Raw genomic sequence first — 18033 nt, 5'->3', positions numbered from 1 at the left:
CTTCAAATTGTTCTAATTTCATTTGTATTTATCGTTGCTTGGCTATTTTTTTGGATGGGGAGAAAACATCGAAGTTTGTTAGACTACATTAGTAATGAATAGAGACGACAATTCCATGCAAATGCATGTTTTTATAGGAACACAGGACATAGCTCAAACGTAGTACGGTACTTATCCATTTCATTACTTTCCGGTTCCAAACATGTGTACTTTTTCTGTGCATATTTGCATGTTTTGGCCTCTTTGGGATTAAAAACATGCATAATGCATGTTAAGCACTTTTGTTTTAGCTTAATAATGCATATAATATACATTATATTCAGTTTAAATGCGTGTTTTAATGGTTTTGAGTGGACACCTCAGTTTATCGATTTTTATGTTTCTTATTTTAACTTCAGGAATCAGGACTGATGAAGGAAAAGAAAAAAAAAAACGAAATAACAGAAAAACGAAATAAAATATTAAGATTTTCACAATAAGATGTTAGAGGACCTTTTCCCTGGACGGAAGTTCACTTTTACAACATTTTATCGACGATCCTCTACAGACTGCGTGTTATAAATGGATTTATTGCATTGGATATTTTGAGAATAGTAGGGAGGAAATATAGCGGATTCAAGGAAACTGCCGAAAATAATTTAGGTCAAAAGCACCTTCTTTCAGGGAGGTTGTAAATTCTTTCCCTTTTCCAATACTAGTAGCAATTTAGATTCTTCTAAAATTGGAATCATTCGCTAAATTGTCTTTGCAGGGTGTGAATCTCGTAAGTGGTTAATGTGTTTGTTTATTCTGTTTGCGTGTGTTAATGTGGTTCTAATATGCTTTCAATAAAAGGTTTTTCCATTCGGATAAAATGTACTAAACAATTTCAAGTCGACCAGTATCTCGTATCTGCTTCACTTATTGCAAGAATGCAAAAAAGGAAAGAATCTGCAAAGAATTCCATAGATCCCTCAGTTATGCCGTGGGAAAGTGGGTGTAGCGGCGAAAAGCATACTTTACAGGGTCATAAATGCGAACTCGGACTACGGATTCTTTTGTTCTGTGAAGAAGGTTATTTGTGGCGAAAACGTGAATGAAAAATTTCATCTCATACTTTCATATATATGTTCATTCAAGTTTGCACCCATAACTTCTTGCGGTGTAGAGAGGTCATTCTCTGTCTACAGAAACATATTAACAAGTGTAGGAACCTCACAGAAACCAATTTAGAAATGTTGTTAGGTTATCAACTATGCAAAAAAAAAAAAAAAAAAAAAAAAAGTGAAGTGAAATAAGGTATTTGGAACGAAAATGAAAGTGCATATTTTAATGTATTTTTCGCTTGATCGTGATGCCTGAACGCATGCATATTTTGGAATTTTGTAGTGCATAAAATTCTCGTCTCTAGTAATGAAATACAAATTAAATATGCAATATTTAATCATATGAGTAGTATTTATAATATTATGTGTTGCATGTGTAATATAGTGAGAATATAATTTAAACGCATGTATTTTCTTTCTCGCTAAAACTTGTATGTATAATATATTGAAACTATTGATATGTGTAAAATATAAATTTGATACATTGACGAAATCGACAGGAATAGACAGCGTGTATAAAATTGTAAAGAAGTATAAAAGTAGGCTACTGGGTAGTTTAAGTTACCAGTGGAACATAAACCTAAAACTAAGTAGCCTATTTATCAGGAGGAAAATGCATTCATTTTATTTTAATCACTTAATACCAACATTGAACAAAATTATCTCTTCCGTTAATGGAGACCCTAGCCTTCCGAATTTCAAGAGAACAATTATGTAGGCCTAATACCTCTTAAAAACATTAAACATGTGGAGTATGAATTCAAGAAAAGAAATAGAAACAATGGCGTGGAAGAAAAATTTATTATGGGTGCGGAGATACTCAGGGAAATAAAGGTATGTTTTAATATTAATAAACTTTGTAATCTGCTTATCGGATAAAGCCATCATATGCATAATTTACACTTCTTTTTTTTTGTGATCTACTTCGGACAATTCAAATCTTTCACGATATACCGCGGAATATTCATCATTACATCATCAAAGTTCATGTACTAGGCCTATAGTGTGTTACTTTCATTTGTACCTTCAGTCGAAGAGTAATCAAATTTTACTTAAAAACATGTATACAAACAAACTAAGCACACAACAACGCGCATAATGAGGGCTTAAAAGTCAGTTACAACTATAAATTTTGTTTATAAATAAATTCTAAATATTCTGGTTAATTTTAGTATGTTCTTATTGAGAAAAAAAAAAAACAGTCGCGATCGATGTACAGAGTCAACAATAAGTAATGTCATTAACTTTAAGGGATTATTCTTTGAGATATTTCAAACAAAAAAGTTTAATACAAATTTGCTCGTTTTAGATGAAACATTTCATGGCGTGGTTTGGGGAACCCATTGATTTAATTCCCAATATGTTAAGTCAATTTAAGAGAGCAGTGTAGCCTGTTATGATAATTAATGATTGAAATAATTTTGGTTTCGCCCTTTAAATGTGCATAAATTTGATCTGAACAAATATAACGTTTCGTTCTGAAAAGGGATTTTAAAATGTTACATTTGTTCGAATCGAATTTCTGCTCATTTAGACGATAAAACCAAAATTCTTCCAATCATGTATTATCATAATACACTGCTCTCTTAAATGGACCGAGCATATTGGGAATTGAATCGATGGCTTCCCCAAAAACGTCATAAAATGTTTAATATAAAACAATTTTTTCTCGAATAAGAAACAAAAACGAACAAATTGTATTAAACTTTTTTGTTTGAAACATCTCAAAGAATAACCCCTTGAAATTAATGACATTACTTATATAGTTCACACTTTTACATTCTGAAAACGACCTTCGAAGCATGCAGCATAGATTTAATCGCGACAGAGAAAAATAATAAACGAAATATCAATTTTGCAATTACGAATAAAACATGACTAACTTATGTATAACATTAGCTGTTAATAAAGTAATATGAACTGTTGTTAAAATAGAAACATCTTCCTTGAAAACATTTTATCTTTCTTGACAACCTACGTTCTTTGCTATGAGCAAACTTACCGACAACTTTTTTTGTTGAAATTGAAAAATGTTTATGATAAAAGTCTTTTCCCACTGAAAGCATTGCTAATACCGAAAGTCTCTCTTTCCCCATGGTATTTTTTTTTTATAGTATTCTCTATCTTTAGAGCTGGAGTGGGCTGTTCTAAAGTTTTAATTTCCAGCTTCTCTTCAGCCGAATGAAAACTGAAGGCTTTTTACAGCAAACTGGGAACTGAATTCATGTTGCAAATGCATTAGTTGAGTCACTCTGAGTTTAAATACACAGCACTAATAGCAACAACGGTACCTAATTCCTACGTACCGCCGCGCCGGCCTCAATGGTTTGCTAGCCGGCTGCAACCAGTTTTCTGAATGCATAGCCCAGGACCTTCGCTTGTGGAATAGCTGCACTAGATTCCTGCGCACAAAAGGGTGGGAATTCTGGTCGTCTGCGCGGTAACAGAACAATTGCCACACCTCACTGGCTGACCGCAATCAAAGTTGTGTTGCTGTTGATTGCGGTGAGCTTTAAACGAATCGCTGCTCAGAAAAATTAATTGGAATAGTATTGAGAGAAGTAACAATAAATTCAGTCGCCATTCAATTATTCAACTAAAGGAATATAAAAGTAATGGTAAAAGTGGCAGTTCGCGCAAACCTGCAACCAGACCAGAAATCGCCACTGTCATTTATATTACGTACTTGATTTTCAATTGTTCCGCCACGTGTCCTCATCATTGGCTTTACAGTGTGCTAATCACGTGACCAGGGAATCCCGTTGCTCATTAATGTACGTCAATAGTTCAAAATCTTCGTCAAAGAGAGGACGGAATGGATCAAAACACTCACTTGAATGTGTGGTGATTCTTATTGGTTATTTAACGACGTTGTATCAGCTGTGAGATTATGTCAGTGGAATTTTTTTTTCTTTTTTTATTGGGTTATTTTACGACGCTGTATCAACATCTAGGTTATTTAGCGTCTGAATGATCTGAAGGTGATAATGCCGGTGAAATGAGTCCGGGGTCCAGCACCGAAAGTTACCCAGCATTTGCTCGTATTGGGTTGAGAGAAAACCCCGGAAAAAACCTCAACCAGGTAACTTGCCCCGACCGGGATTCGAACCCGAGCCACCTGGTTTCGCAGCCAGACGCGCTGACCGTTACTCCACAGGTGTGGACTCAGTGGAATTGATGATAGCGAGATAAAACCGAGAATTTGTCGTGGATTACCTAACATTCCCCTCACAGTTGAGAAAATCCAGAAGAAATCCCTACCAGATAATCAGCTGAAGCATGATTCGAACCCACGCCGGAGCGTAACTTTGAGTCAGGGGACCAACTGCCTACTCCTGAACTACACCGGTGACCATGATGATAATGATGATTATAATAATTGAGGCGATAGCCGGAAAATGGGTCAATAACCAAAAATCATATTTCGAGAAAACAAAGATTCAAAGATTTATTTTTATGTAATTGCGATTTGAATGCACTTTTATCGAAATAAGAATTTGCATACCGTTACAATAATATTTGTCTAAAAGTGTTTGTTAAATAATGCATTTCGACTTTAATAGTATTTTATTAGAGCATTTTATAGAGGCTCTTTTTCCAGAGAACAAGTTTATTTTATCGAAATACTTTCAATATGATTATATTTTAGCAAAAATTAAACATGAGCATTAAACAGCGCACATTACAAAGCTTTACAAGTTCAAAATAATTTTAGTAAAATTATGTGTCTTACTTATATCTCATAGTTACATCATAAATTGTACCGAAAACGTAAAAATCAAGAATATCTGTTGGTACAGAATACAGATTATAGGTTATTTAGTTTTAATATAGAATAGATTCACACTCACTACAAAGTTTATCTTCACAAATGCAGTGTACACTTTAGTGCACATCCTGGATGGACTCACACTCACTTTGAGGATCATCTTCACTGATGTTTGCTGAGTTCCACAACTACGCAATGGTGCATGGGTTGATTCGATTAGCTATCCTGCCCTCTGTTTACAAGATATTAAAACGAAACTACATAAACAAGTAGATTTTAAAACGAAGAATCGAATTAAATATTCTCCTGAAAAAGAGCCTATAGATCTATGGGCCCATTTTCTGGCTACCGCCTCAATTATAATATATAAAAGTATATCGATAAATACTCAGAAGTAACCAAATATATCACTAAAAAAATATGCTGTTTGGAAGAATATTTTGTATTTTAGAATCATGTATTCAAATGTTCTTCCAGCATTTCGGAATTATCTGCAGGTTCAAGTATTACGAATATTATCTTGATTACAGAGTTTGGAAGGAGTTCTGTAACCTCAGGGAAGCTATTTATATATCTGAGCACACGGTTTAAAACACTACATTTAATGCTCAACTTATTTACTGCGAAAGTGCGAAATTTCACGTAATATTTTGGAGATAGTGACGTCTTCCAGACCAGACACCCCTGAGAATGTGTGTAAATCGGAAGGAGGCTGACGTGACAGAGCTGGTACTCGGAAGTAGAGTAGTGGGGGGAAAGGAACAAGACTTGGAGACAATACATACAGCTGAGAGTACGAGTTCACATCTCGTTCCTGTTATAACAGCTGGGAGCGGCCCCTCCTTGCTTGAGGAGTTTCCGTTAACCCCTTTCTTTGTAGTGTTCGTTGAATGACATGTGGCTTGGCTGCATGTTTTTTTTAGTCAAACGATTCCTTAACTGAAGTCAGAACTTAACTTAACATAACCGTAAAGAACGATGTAGATATTTAAATGTAACACTGGATGAGTAGAAATATTGTAACTATTATTATTATTATTATTATTATCATTTTTATTATTATAACCATCGCCTGTGACGAAGTGGTTAGCCCCTCTGCCTTCCTCCTTGGAGAACCGGGTTCGATTCCCGTCTGAGTCACGAAAGAAATTGCAATGGACAAAGCAGGCGCGAGAGTTTTTCTCGGGATTCTCCCGTTTCTCCTCTCTATTATCATCATTCCACCACAAACTACAGTCACCTCACTCCGCGAGTGCCTAGTCAGGCCTTGAGAACAAATAAAAAATGACTGAGATGTACACATTTGTATTTCATAAATACTATTATTATTATTATTATTATTATTATTATTATTATTATTATTATTATTATTGTTATTGGAATTGAACGGGTTATATCAGCTTCTTGTCTTTGCGGATGACGTGAATATGTTAGGAGAAAATTCACAAATGATTAGGGAAAACACGGCAATTCTAATTGAGGTAAGTAAAGCGATAGGTTTGGAAGTAAATTCCGAAAGGACAAAGTATATTATTGTCTCGTGATCAGAATATTGTACGAAATGGAAATATAAAAATTGGAGATTTATCCTTCGAAGAGGTGGAAAATTTCAAATATCTTGGAGCAACAGTAACAAATATAAATGACACTCGAGAGCAAATTAAACGCAGAATCAATATAGAAAATGCTGTTATTATTCGGTTGAGAAGCTTTTGTCATCTAGTCTGTTGTCAAAAAATCTGATAGAATTTATAAAACAGTTATATTACCGGTTGTTCTGTATGGTTGCGAAACTTGGACTCTCACTTTGAGAGAGGAACAGAGATTAAGGGTGTTTGAGAATAAGGCTCTTAGGAAAATATTTGGGGCTAAGAGGGATGAAGTTACAGGAGAATGGAGAAAGTTACACAACGCAGAACTGCACGCATTGTATTCTTCACCTGACATAATTAGGAACATTAAATCCAGACGTTTGAGATGGGCAGGGCATATAGCGCATATGGACGAACCCAAAAATGCATATACAGTGTTAGTTAGGAGGCCGGAGGGAAAAAGACATTTGGGGAGGCCGAGACGTAGATGGGAGGATAATATTGAAATGGACTTGAGGGAGGTGGGATATGATGATAGAGACTGGATTAATCTTGCACAGGATAGGGACCGACGGCGGGCTTATCTGAGGGCGGCAATGAACCTGCGGATTCCTTAAAAGCATTTGTAAATAATATGGTGATCAGGTGATAGATGGCATTCACGTTCTGTATTGCGTTCATATTCATATTTATATTGATGTTCGTATTACTTTCTAGCAGTGCTCATTTGATATTTTTTTTTATAAACTAGTAAATTAAGTTTGTTAAGCTATATGTAGTGAAATATGTTTAACTATATATTATAACTCTAACATACTGTTATGGAAGCGGATAATGTGCACATGAATTCAACTACAGTGACCTTGGTAGCCAGTATGTTGGCTGACGTCACATTTCCGGAGATTGCAGCGGGCTTGCTAGCCAGCGCGCATTTATAAGACTCACTTATTAAAATGGCGTCTGTGAGAGAAGACATGTCAAGTGTTTCAATCATTGATGTAGTAAATTCGCTTATGCGACTTAAAAAGTTGAAAAAGGAAGAAATGGCTATAGGTGTGTGTGAAATTCTTCCAGAAGGTGAAAGAGGTAAAATTAAATTCTATGTTGATGAAATTGTGGAATATACATTGGCTCACCGTACTGATGATACTAATGATACCATACTAAACAAAAGAAGTAAATCCTGGGATGAGATAGTAGCTAAGTTAAGTTTCGCTGCAAATATTAGTCATCATAATGTATACAAATGTGAAAACAATAATCCAGACATTAATAATGAATTGAATGCAATTATTCAATCCATGAAGCAAAATGAAGTAACAGCGGAAAACTATTTAAATATTTATATGACACTGGAAAAGCACGAAGAACAAAGTAAGTCTTTTCCTTTGTTAATTCAATTCATAAAAGGTGGATATTTGCGTTATGTACATAACATGAATGAACAACACACCATTGCTAATATTTCAGAATGGTTTAAAATAAGTGAAACAGCTGTAAAAAATTATATCTGTGTTTTTGAATTAATTGCCCAATATAATATGATTCTTTGTTCAGGAATAAGTATGAGACAAATTATTGATCACGATTCTCAAATAAAATCATATTTGGATAGTAACAGTGAGATAGCTTTTAAATTGAAAGCACCAATTACTAAGATCATGTTTGGACACTGTACACTGGAATTCTAATTATTTAAAACAAGGTCACTGGCGGGGGAGTAATTTCTTCGTAAACTTTGTGTTTTTAAATAGTTGAATTTATTCTTCTCTCACAGACCACAAAAAAAGAGAAAAAAGAAAAAAAAAGAAAAAAAAAAAGAAATTAATTCCTTTTACTATCATTTTTTCACCACCTTTATCTTCTCTTTTATTTTCAACACCTTTTAATGTGAGCATCGAAGGGTTGCAACTCCCTTGTGAGAAACACAGAGCAAAAGGTGTTTACTAACATCATCTATATACAAATGTTGAGTAATATATTTTGAAATATCATTCAAATTTAATTCTCAACTCCCTCATTACTATGTTTTATCACCCATTTTATCCCCATGATCGTTAAAATGTACCCGATGGAGTCAATATCGATGAAATAGATCTAATAAGAATAGTACAATTAAGTTAATATCAGTATTATTAGTATAATATTAGTGTCTTTTTTACCATGTTACTACTTAGCTCAAAAGATATATCACTATCACTATTACTATCACTACCACTATAATCGAAAGTAAATCTTATTATTTTTCTGCAAATAGGACATGTTGTTTTTTCTATTAACCAAGATCGTAAAAAATTTTCACAAAATATATATTTGTATATTGTTGATACTTTACTAACTTTTTTGTTAAAACAAATACCACATCTTTGTCTTTTATTATTAATTTTAGTATGTAAACTATTAAACTTGTTGAAATGGAGTTATATTTTATAATATATTTCCAATTAATTTTATCTACGAATTCGAGCATGAAATCATCAGACTTTTTGGTGTTGTGTAACTAATTTTCAATCAATTTTTATCTTTAAAGTTTCTAATAAAATTTTCACTTAAGGAGTTAGGTACAGTACAGCTTACAGCAGTAAATTTTGTTGGAAATATTTGATATTTTTTTTCTCCATTACTGTATCTTGTACAATAATGAAAATTGATATAATTATGTAAACCACTGTCCTTCTGCTATATGAAAAAATATTTTTACAATTTAAAAAAAAATTTAAATTCAAAATAGTGGCAGTTCACTGTGCAATAATGAAGCGTTTTCCTCATAAGTCATTAAATTTTTAACTTTTTCATGTTCTCTCTCTCTCTTTTATTTTATTGCTGAACCTCGTGTTTACAACATCATGCTCTTTCAACTACATTCCATAATAAATATGTATATTTTTTAATTTTTTGTTAGAAGAAAATACTGATATTTTACCATTGTTTTAAAAGAATTTATTTTTATCAGACAATCTATCAAAGGTAGAGAAGTGATTTTGCGTCATGTTGTAGATATGACATGCATAAATACACACAACAAATTTTCATTACAGAATATTGGATAGTTTTTGAGTTATGAGGGAAACGCTTCATTATGGCACATTGAACTGTCACCATTTTGAATTTTGAAAAAAAAAAAATGTAAATTATTTTTTTAAATCGTAAAAATATTTGTTTCATATAGCAGAAGGACAGTGTTTTACACATACTAATTTTCATTATTGTACAAGATACAGTAATGGAGGAAAAAAATGTTGAATATTTCCAAAATTTTACTGCTGTAAGCTGTACTTAATCTCTTAAAGTTCGATGACATAGGCTGCTACTAATTCTTTCCAACTATCATAAAATTTGTCAATACACTCTCTAATAACATGTTCACTTAATTGTTTACTCATCGCAAAATTAACCTAGTTACCTAATATGTTAAACCCTATCTTTAAATTCTAGTCGAAATTTGTCAACTAATTCTTGAAAAATAGAAATTGTTAACCAATTAATTTCATTTCTAAATTTTCTAATAAAATGTAACTATATACTTTGATCCTTAGATATAATATCCCAGTTTACTTTATCTTGAAATCTGTCAATAAACTCTTCACTTAGAGTTTGCTGATTACTAGACATAGCATCTTGGGGAACTCTGTGCATGCAAGTTAACTGAATGCTGGAGCATAAGCTTGGGTACAGCTGCAAGAGCGGCACATGTACACAACAGACTATGCAGGGAGGAACACTATGAAATAAACTGTTTGTTCACCACGACACGCATATAATTTGTAACTACCCGTCAGTACGCTACTTATCTGCATAGATAGTGCATCTGTAGTACATCATGACGAAGAAAAAGGGATCTAAGAAGCATCAATTTGTGACAGAATTTGGAGGCGAGTGTTTTGAAGTGAATGGGGAATATATTGTACTACTTGCAAACTGTGTAGTGTAAACATACAAACGTCAATTTATACAGATACATTGTAACACTAGAAAACAGACAGAAAATAGAAAACTTGCATCGAAAAACGAAAGTGAAGATCTGCCAATAGGTAATTCCATTTCAAATAAACAATCACAATTTTAACTGGATTTGTGTGAGATTATGATAAAGGCTGGCATTCCGTTCTTTAAACTACAAAGTCTTCACTTTGAAGTATTCATTGAAAAATACACAAATAAAAAGAAGCCAATCTATGTAACATTAAGGCAAAATTAATTTGAAATATGTTGCGATAGCACATTGCATTAAATAAGACAGATATATTTAGGTTATTTTTATTTTCAATATATTATTTATTTAATTTTCTATAAATGTTCTTATGTAACCCATCGTTCCTTGCAAGCAGTGTTTATGTTCATTAGACGACCAGCATAGTTGTGCCTGATTCCGAATACAAGATCAACACACATTCAGCAGCAGGGAGTTACGATGTTTCTGTACATCTACATCTTCTGTCACTAGCAACGAAGCCTCAGTGTATATTCCCTGTTGCAGTCAACTTAACTCTTCGGTCTCCAAGATGCTATGTTTGGTGATTACATATAATATCCCAGTTAACTTCATTTGAGTATTTTGCAATAAATTCTTCACTTAATTTTTTATTTTTGCAAATTTAATCCAAATCAATTTCATCTCTAAATGCTTCTATAATTTGTTCACTTAATAATGTACTTTCTCGAATCCTTTTCCAATGTATATTTCTTTCTTTCTACTAATTTATAATTGTTTCAGTTAAATTATCAACTTTACTTAAGGAGTTAGGTACATATTACAGCAGTAAAATTTTGGAAATATTCAATATATTCTGCTATAAGAAACAATATTTTTACGATTTAAAAAAATTATTTACATTTTTGTTTTCAAAATTCAGTTCACTGTGCAGTGATGAAGCTTTTCCCACATAACTAAAAAACTATCCAACATTCTGTGATGAAATTTTTTGTATGTATTTATGCATGTCATATCTACAATATGATGCAAGATCACTTTTGATAGATTGTCTGATAAAAAATAAATTCTTAAAAAAATCATCAAATATCAATATTTTCTTCTAACACAAAATGAAAGAATATTATTTATTAAGGAATGCAGTTGAAAGAGCATGATATTGTAAACATGAGTTTCTGCAATAAAATAAAAGAGAGAGAACATGAAAAAGTTAACGAGTTTATGAATTTTATGAGGGAAACGCTTCATCACTGCACAGTGAACTGCCATCATTTTGAATTTTGAAAAAAAAAAAAAAAAAAAAAAATTAATCGAAAAATATTTTTTCATATAGTAGAAGGACAGTGTTTTACACACACCAATTTTCATTATTGTACAAGATACAGTAATGGAGGAAAAAATGTTGAATATTTCCAAAAATTTTACTGCTGTAAGCTGTATCTAACCCCTTAACTTTATAAGATTTAATATTGGTTAGTTAATTAGAATAATATAATACGCTTTTTATTTACTATCTTGTTATATGTTTCGCGTTGCATTTTCTTACTACAATGTTTACATTTTTTTTTTATTTTTAGAAAATTCTTCAATATTTTAAGTTTCACCACATCTACTGCATAATTTCATTTTATTTTATGTAAAAATGATTTTAATGAATAAACATGAGACGTAATTTATCTAAAAGTATATTTTAAATTAGTAAAATTTCAAAAATAGTTATTTTACATTTATAGGTGATAATAATATTTGGCAGTACTCGGATTCAATTACCTGGTGATAGTATTGGTTATTAAAAATACATGTTCTTAGTCACTGATATGAAAAATTATATTATTTTAAAACGTGATGACAACTACATATTGCAACAAGGTGCACATATCTAATGAGGGTATATGGATAAAATATATCCCCATTGAACATATAAGTTTAGTTAATGCAAGAGGTGAGTATATACTGTTGGTATTCCAACTTTAGAGTATAACAAATCCATAAAGATTGATAAAATTGTAATAGTCAATTATTGTCTGATTATGGGTAAACAAATGTGTGGTTTACCATATGAATAGTTTGGAAAAAAACCTCCTATAGACTTCCATATGTGTAAAAATCCTAAGCTTAGATTTTACAGATAGCGGTAGCGTGTCATCTGTTTACATAGAATCAGAAGGTAAAAAGTATAGATTAAAGCAAGAGTTATGGATTGCATTTCAAGATCTTGTTATTAACCGGTTGGTATCTAAAATGTCTTACAAATTGCTCTCCATTAGTGTGATTACTGATAAAAAAGACCAGTGGATACTGGATTTTGTCTTTAACTAATTTAGGACAGCATCTGTTACATTGATGAGTTAGGTTAATTAGTGCATTTAATATTAGTTTTTGGATGGGTATAATGTATGTATTTTATGACACCTTACATTATAATCATTATCATATAGTTCGAACATATCGTTTTCTTTAAGAAGACTATAGTACTATCATACCTTGTCTGTGTTGGGAATAAGATTTGTCGATTAGTTCCTATTCTTTCTCATATAATGAAAATAAATATTAAAACTCTACAAATGATGAAATGAAATTATAGATCCAATAAATGATACTACGTTTCAGGCTGTTAAGTTCAAGAAATATTCTAAGCCCTCTTGGTTAAGTTTCAGGAATGGGAGTCTTAAAAAATATTTAACACCATTGTTGGCTATAATACAATATCATGTACATCTTAATTTATTGCAGTGTAATCTATTTTGATTAATTAATTTTATTTCATTGATTTAATATATTTTAATTTTATTGTTTTTGGATATCATGTACATGTTTTTCTTTTTTTTTTTCTTTTTCTTTTTTTCAATCCAATGCCACTAGGTTGCCATTTGACATTTCTGGTCTCTCCTGGCAATGGCTTATTTGTAACCCACTTCTGAGGTTGGAGCGCCTGGAAGGCGGAGTTACGCTACCTAACCTTATATATATATATATATATATATATATATATATATATATATATATATATATATATATATATATATATGAGCCGTTCAGAGCAGAAGTGGTGTAAGTCAAAGTTGGGTAATGAGGTTTAAAGTAAAAATTCTGTAAAATACAATGTAAAGTAGCAATTAATATGTCCTTCGTGCTGTCCACTGACTACTAATAGTTTAAATAAATTGAATATTAATTGCTACTTTGCGCTGTATTTTACATAATGTTTACTTTAACCCTCATTATCCATTTTTGACTTACACCACTTCTGCTCTCAACGGCTCATATATAATATAATATAAACAGTTTATATTTAACTCTCGTTTATCCAACAGAGGTACATTTTCCATGGTTAATTATGTTTTGTGCTGGAGCTACTTATTATTTTTTCATCAATGTAAACGAATGCATCACTGGTTGGAAAATACATGCATGATTAAGTGTGTTCATTTTGTTTATTTATTAATGTGTATAAATTTGGTTACCTGGTGATAATATTGGATATTGTTACCTAGTATTGTTTTATAAAGTGGATATTTGCTTTCTACTATCCCATATATCGCCCATTAATCGATATCTCATTTTCAAAAATAATTTGGTTCATATTAAGATGTGTTTGTGTAATCAAACTATATGGGTATTTGTGAATTTATATATATATATATTTTTTCAGGGTGTATGAGCGTATACCCTGGCGTGAAAATATTTTTCAAATGATTGGTTTTTACATAGAAAATAGTATGAAATTAGTATAAAAAGTGTGGTCCTAAAATAAAAAGTATGTGTTTAACCCATTTTTGTGTCTATTTTAACTATATATCTCTATTTATAATTGTGTGAAAATATTACTATATGGGATTAGTTGGTGGTTGCATATTTTTAAGAGGGAGTAACAAATCGTTATCCCTTACAGTAGAATAAGTTGTCTTGTATTTTTCTTTCACCCATATTTGCGGCTATTTCAGCTATATTTTTTCTACTTTTCTTACTGTGTGGAAAGCGTTATTTGGCTTAGAAAGCCCACTACTAAATCAGGAATGTTTTTTGATTATATATATGTTCAAGCTATATATTTCCCATTTTCATTGAGAGGTAATATTATCGGTTGTATTAGGTTAATTCTCACCATAAAGACGTATTCACTTTTTGCATATTTTGTATGTATTTTAACTATATTTTTTTCTATTTTTCACCACATGTATTATATTACTGTGTTGGGCCAGAAAATCCTCATTGGTTTGAATAGGTTACTGAACGGGTAGTGGTCTTTTGCCTAGAAAATTCACTAGTAAAGCAGTTATTTTTTGTTCAGTAATTTATATCTATTTAAGCTACATATCCTCTATTATTGATTTGTATTAGATAGTTGGTAATAGCGTTGTATTAGGTTAGTTATTTCCATAATAGATCATTTACGTTTTACCCATTTTGTATCTATTTAACTATATTTTTTCTATTTTTCAGCACATGTATTATATTACTGTGTTGGGCCACAAAATCCTCACTGGTTTGAATAGGTTACTGGACGTGTAGTAGTCATCGGCCTAGAAAATTCACTAGTAAAGCAGTTATTTTTTATTTAATAATTTATATCTATTTAGGTTACATATCTTCCGTTATTGATTTGTATTAGATTAATTGGTAATAGTGTTGTATTAAGTTATTTCCATAATAGATCATTTACTTTTTACCCATTTTGTATCTATTTTAACTATATTTTTTCTATTTTTCACCACATGTATTATATTACTGTGTTGGACCAGAAAATCCTCACTGGTTTGAATAGGTTACTGAACGGGTAGTGGTCTCTTGCCTAGAAAATTCACTAGTAAAGCAGTTATTTTTATTCAATAATTTATATCTATTTAGGCTACATATTGATTTGTATTAGATTAGTTGGTAATAGCGTTGTATTAAGTTATTTATCTCCATAATAGATCATTTACTTTTTACCCATTTTTGTATCTATTTTAACTATATTTTTTCTATTTTTCAGCACATGTATTACATTACTGTGTTGCCCAAGAAAATCCTAACTGGTTTGAATAGGTTACTGAACGGGTAGTGGTCCTTGGCCTAGAAAATTTACTAATAGAGCAGTTATTTTTTTATTTAATAATTTATATCTATTTAGGCTACATATCCCCTATTATTGATTTGTATTAGATTAGTTGGTAATAGGTTGTATTAGATTAGTTATCTCCATAATAGATCATTTACTTTTTACCCATTTTTGTATATATTTTAACTACATTTTTTCTGTTTTTCACCACGTGTATTATATTACTGGTTACTGAACGGGTAGTGGTCTTTTGCCTAGAAAATTCAGAAGTAAAGCAGTTACTTTTTATTTAATAATTTATATCTATTTAGGTTACATATCTTCTATTACTGATTTGTATTAGATTAGTTGGTAATAGCGTTGTATTAAGTTAGTTATTTCCATAATAGATCATTTACTTTTTACCCATTTTTGTATCCATTTTAACTATGTTTTTTCTATTTTTCACCATGTGTATTATATTACTGTGTTGGGCCAGAAAATCCTAACTGGTTTGAATAGGTTACTGAACGGGTAGTGGTCTTTTGCCTAGAAAATTCATAAGTAAAGCAGTTACTTTTTATTTAATAATTTATATCTATTTAGGTTACATATCTTCTATTATTGATTTGTATTAGATTAGTTGGTAATAGCGTTGTATTACGTTAGTTATTTCCATAATAGATCATTTACTTTTTACCCATTTTTGTATCCATTTTAACTATGTTTTTTCTATATTTCACCATGTGTATCATATTACTGTGTTGGGCCAGAAAATCCTAACTGGTTTGAATAGGTTACTGAACGGGTAGTGGTCTTTTGCCTAGAAAATTCATAAGTAAAGCAGTTACTTTTTATTTAATAATTTATATCTATTTAGGTTACATATCTTCTATTATTGATTTGTATTAGATTAGTTGGTAATAGCGTTGTATTAAGTTAGTTATTTCCATAATAGATCATTTACTTTTTACCCATTTTTGTATCCATTTTAACTATGTTTTTTCTATATTTCACCATGTGTATCATATTACTGTGTTGGGCCAGAAAATCCTAACTGGTTTGAATAGGTTACTGAACGGGTAGTGGTCTTTTGCCTAGAAATTTCACTAGTAAAGCAGTTATTTTTATTTAATAATTTATATCTATTTAGGTTACATATCTTCTGTTATTGATTTGTATTAGATAGTTGGTAATAGCGTTGTATTAGGTTAGTTATTTCCATAATAGATCATTTACTTTTCTCCCATTTTAAATCTATTTTAACTATATTTTTTCTATTTTTGACCACGTGTATTATATTACTGTGTTGGCCCAGAAAATCCTCACTGGTTTGAATAGGTTACTGAACGGGTAGTGGTCCTTGGCCTAGAAAATTCACTAGTAAAGCAGTTATTTTTTTATTCAATAATTTATATCTATTTAGGCTACACATCTCCTATTATTGATTTGTATTAAATTAGTTGGTAATAGCGTTGTATTAGGTTCGTTATTTCCATATTAGATCATTTACTTTTACCCATTTTTGTATCTGTTTTAACTATATTTTTCTATTTTTCACCTCGTATATTATATTACTGTGTTGGCCCAGAAAATCCTCACTGGTTTGAATAGGTTACTGGACGTGTAGTGGTCCTTGGCCTAGGAAATTCACTAGTAAAGCAGTTATTTTTTATTTAATTTATATCTATTTAGACTATGTATCTTCTATTATTGATTTGTATTAGATTAGCTGGTAATACCGTTGTATTAAGTTATCTCCATAATAGATAATTTAATTTTTATTCATTTTTGTATCTATTTTATCTATATTTTTCTGTTTTTCTCCGCGTGTGTTGTGTTAATGTGTGGAAAATGTTACTTGGCCCAGAACGTACATATCTACTCCTCTTACGAGACTTAATAAGATAATGTATATTAATATAATCTATTTCATTATTCATTAATTTATATAAAAACAGTAAAGCATTGCAATCTCTTCTGTGTGATAAGTTAGAAACGTTAAAAAAATTGTATCATAAAAGTATGTTTCATATTGTAGATAAAATTTATAGTTCTTCAAATACAGTTTTTCAGAAATGTATTTTAAACTTGTTCATGCAAATTTATATATTTAATTGTCATTGGATTTCAAATCATACAACAATATTCTAACTCTGACCTAACTAATGCATATAGTTTTTTTTAGATAGGTAAGTTATATTTAAATATTTGGAGTTACGAAAGATAAAACCTAGCATTTTATTTGCATTACAAACAATACTAGTAACATGCTTGGAGAAGTTCATATACTTGCTGAATAATACACCCAAGTCTTTAATTTTGGAAATATGATTATCTTAATATAGATGAGGAGGCGAAATCTGGCATGTGAGCTTTGCGATGGAGGAAAAAAAGAAGTGTCAGGAATAGAGTTTGTTTCAAGATTAATATTATACGAATCTACCGACACGGTGGTTCATCTCAGACTAAAACCCATCTTTCCCCTCCATATCCATTAGTGATATAGTCACGGCACATGATAAGGTCACAGGACAGGTCTTGACTCCTCTACTATACTCTTCGTACAATAGTGATACGAAAATAATAATAATAATAATAATAATAATAATAATAATAATAATAATAATAATAAT

At 31.0% G+C, this 18033-nt stretch overlaps 1 protein-coding gene across 1 annotated transcript in view; it reads right to left on the bottom strand.

The window, feature by feature from the left end:
* Positions 1-18033, bottom strand: part of spdo (sanpodo) — a 78660-nt gene that overhangs the window by 60136 nt on the left and 491 nt on the right. The gene's annotated exons all lie outside the window — the stretch shown is intronic.

Source organism: Periplaneta americana, chromosome 1, assembly GCF_040183065.1.
Source record: "Periplaneta americana isolate PAMFEO1 chromosome 1, P.americana_PAMFEO1_priV1, whole genome shotgun sequence".
NCBI lineage: Eukaryota > Metazoa > Arthropoda > Insecta > Blattodea > Blattidae > Periplaneta > Periplaneta americana.
Note: the sequence above shows the minus strand (reverse complement) of the source record. Positions and strands in the feature narration are given on the sequence as shown.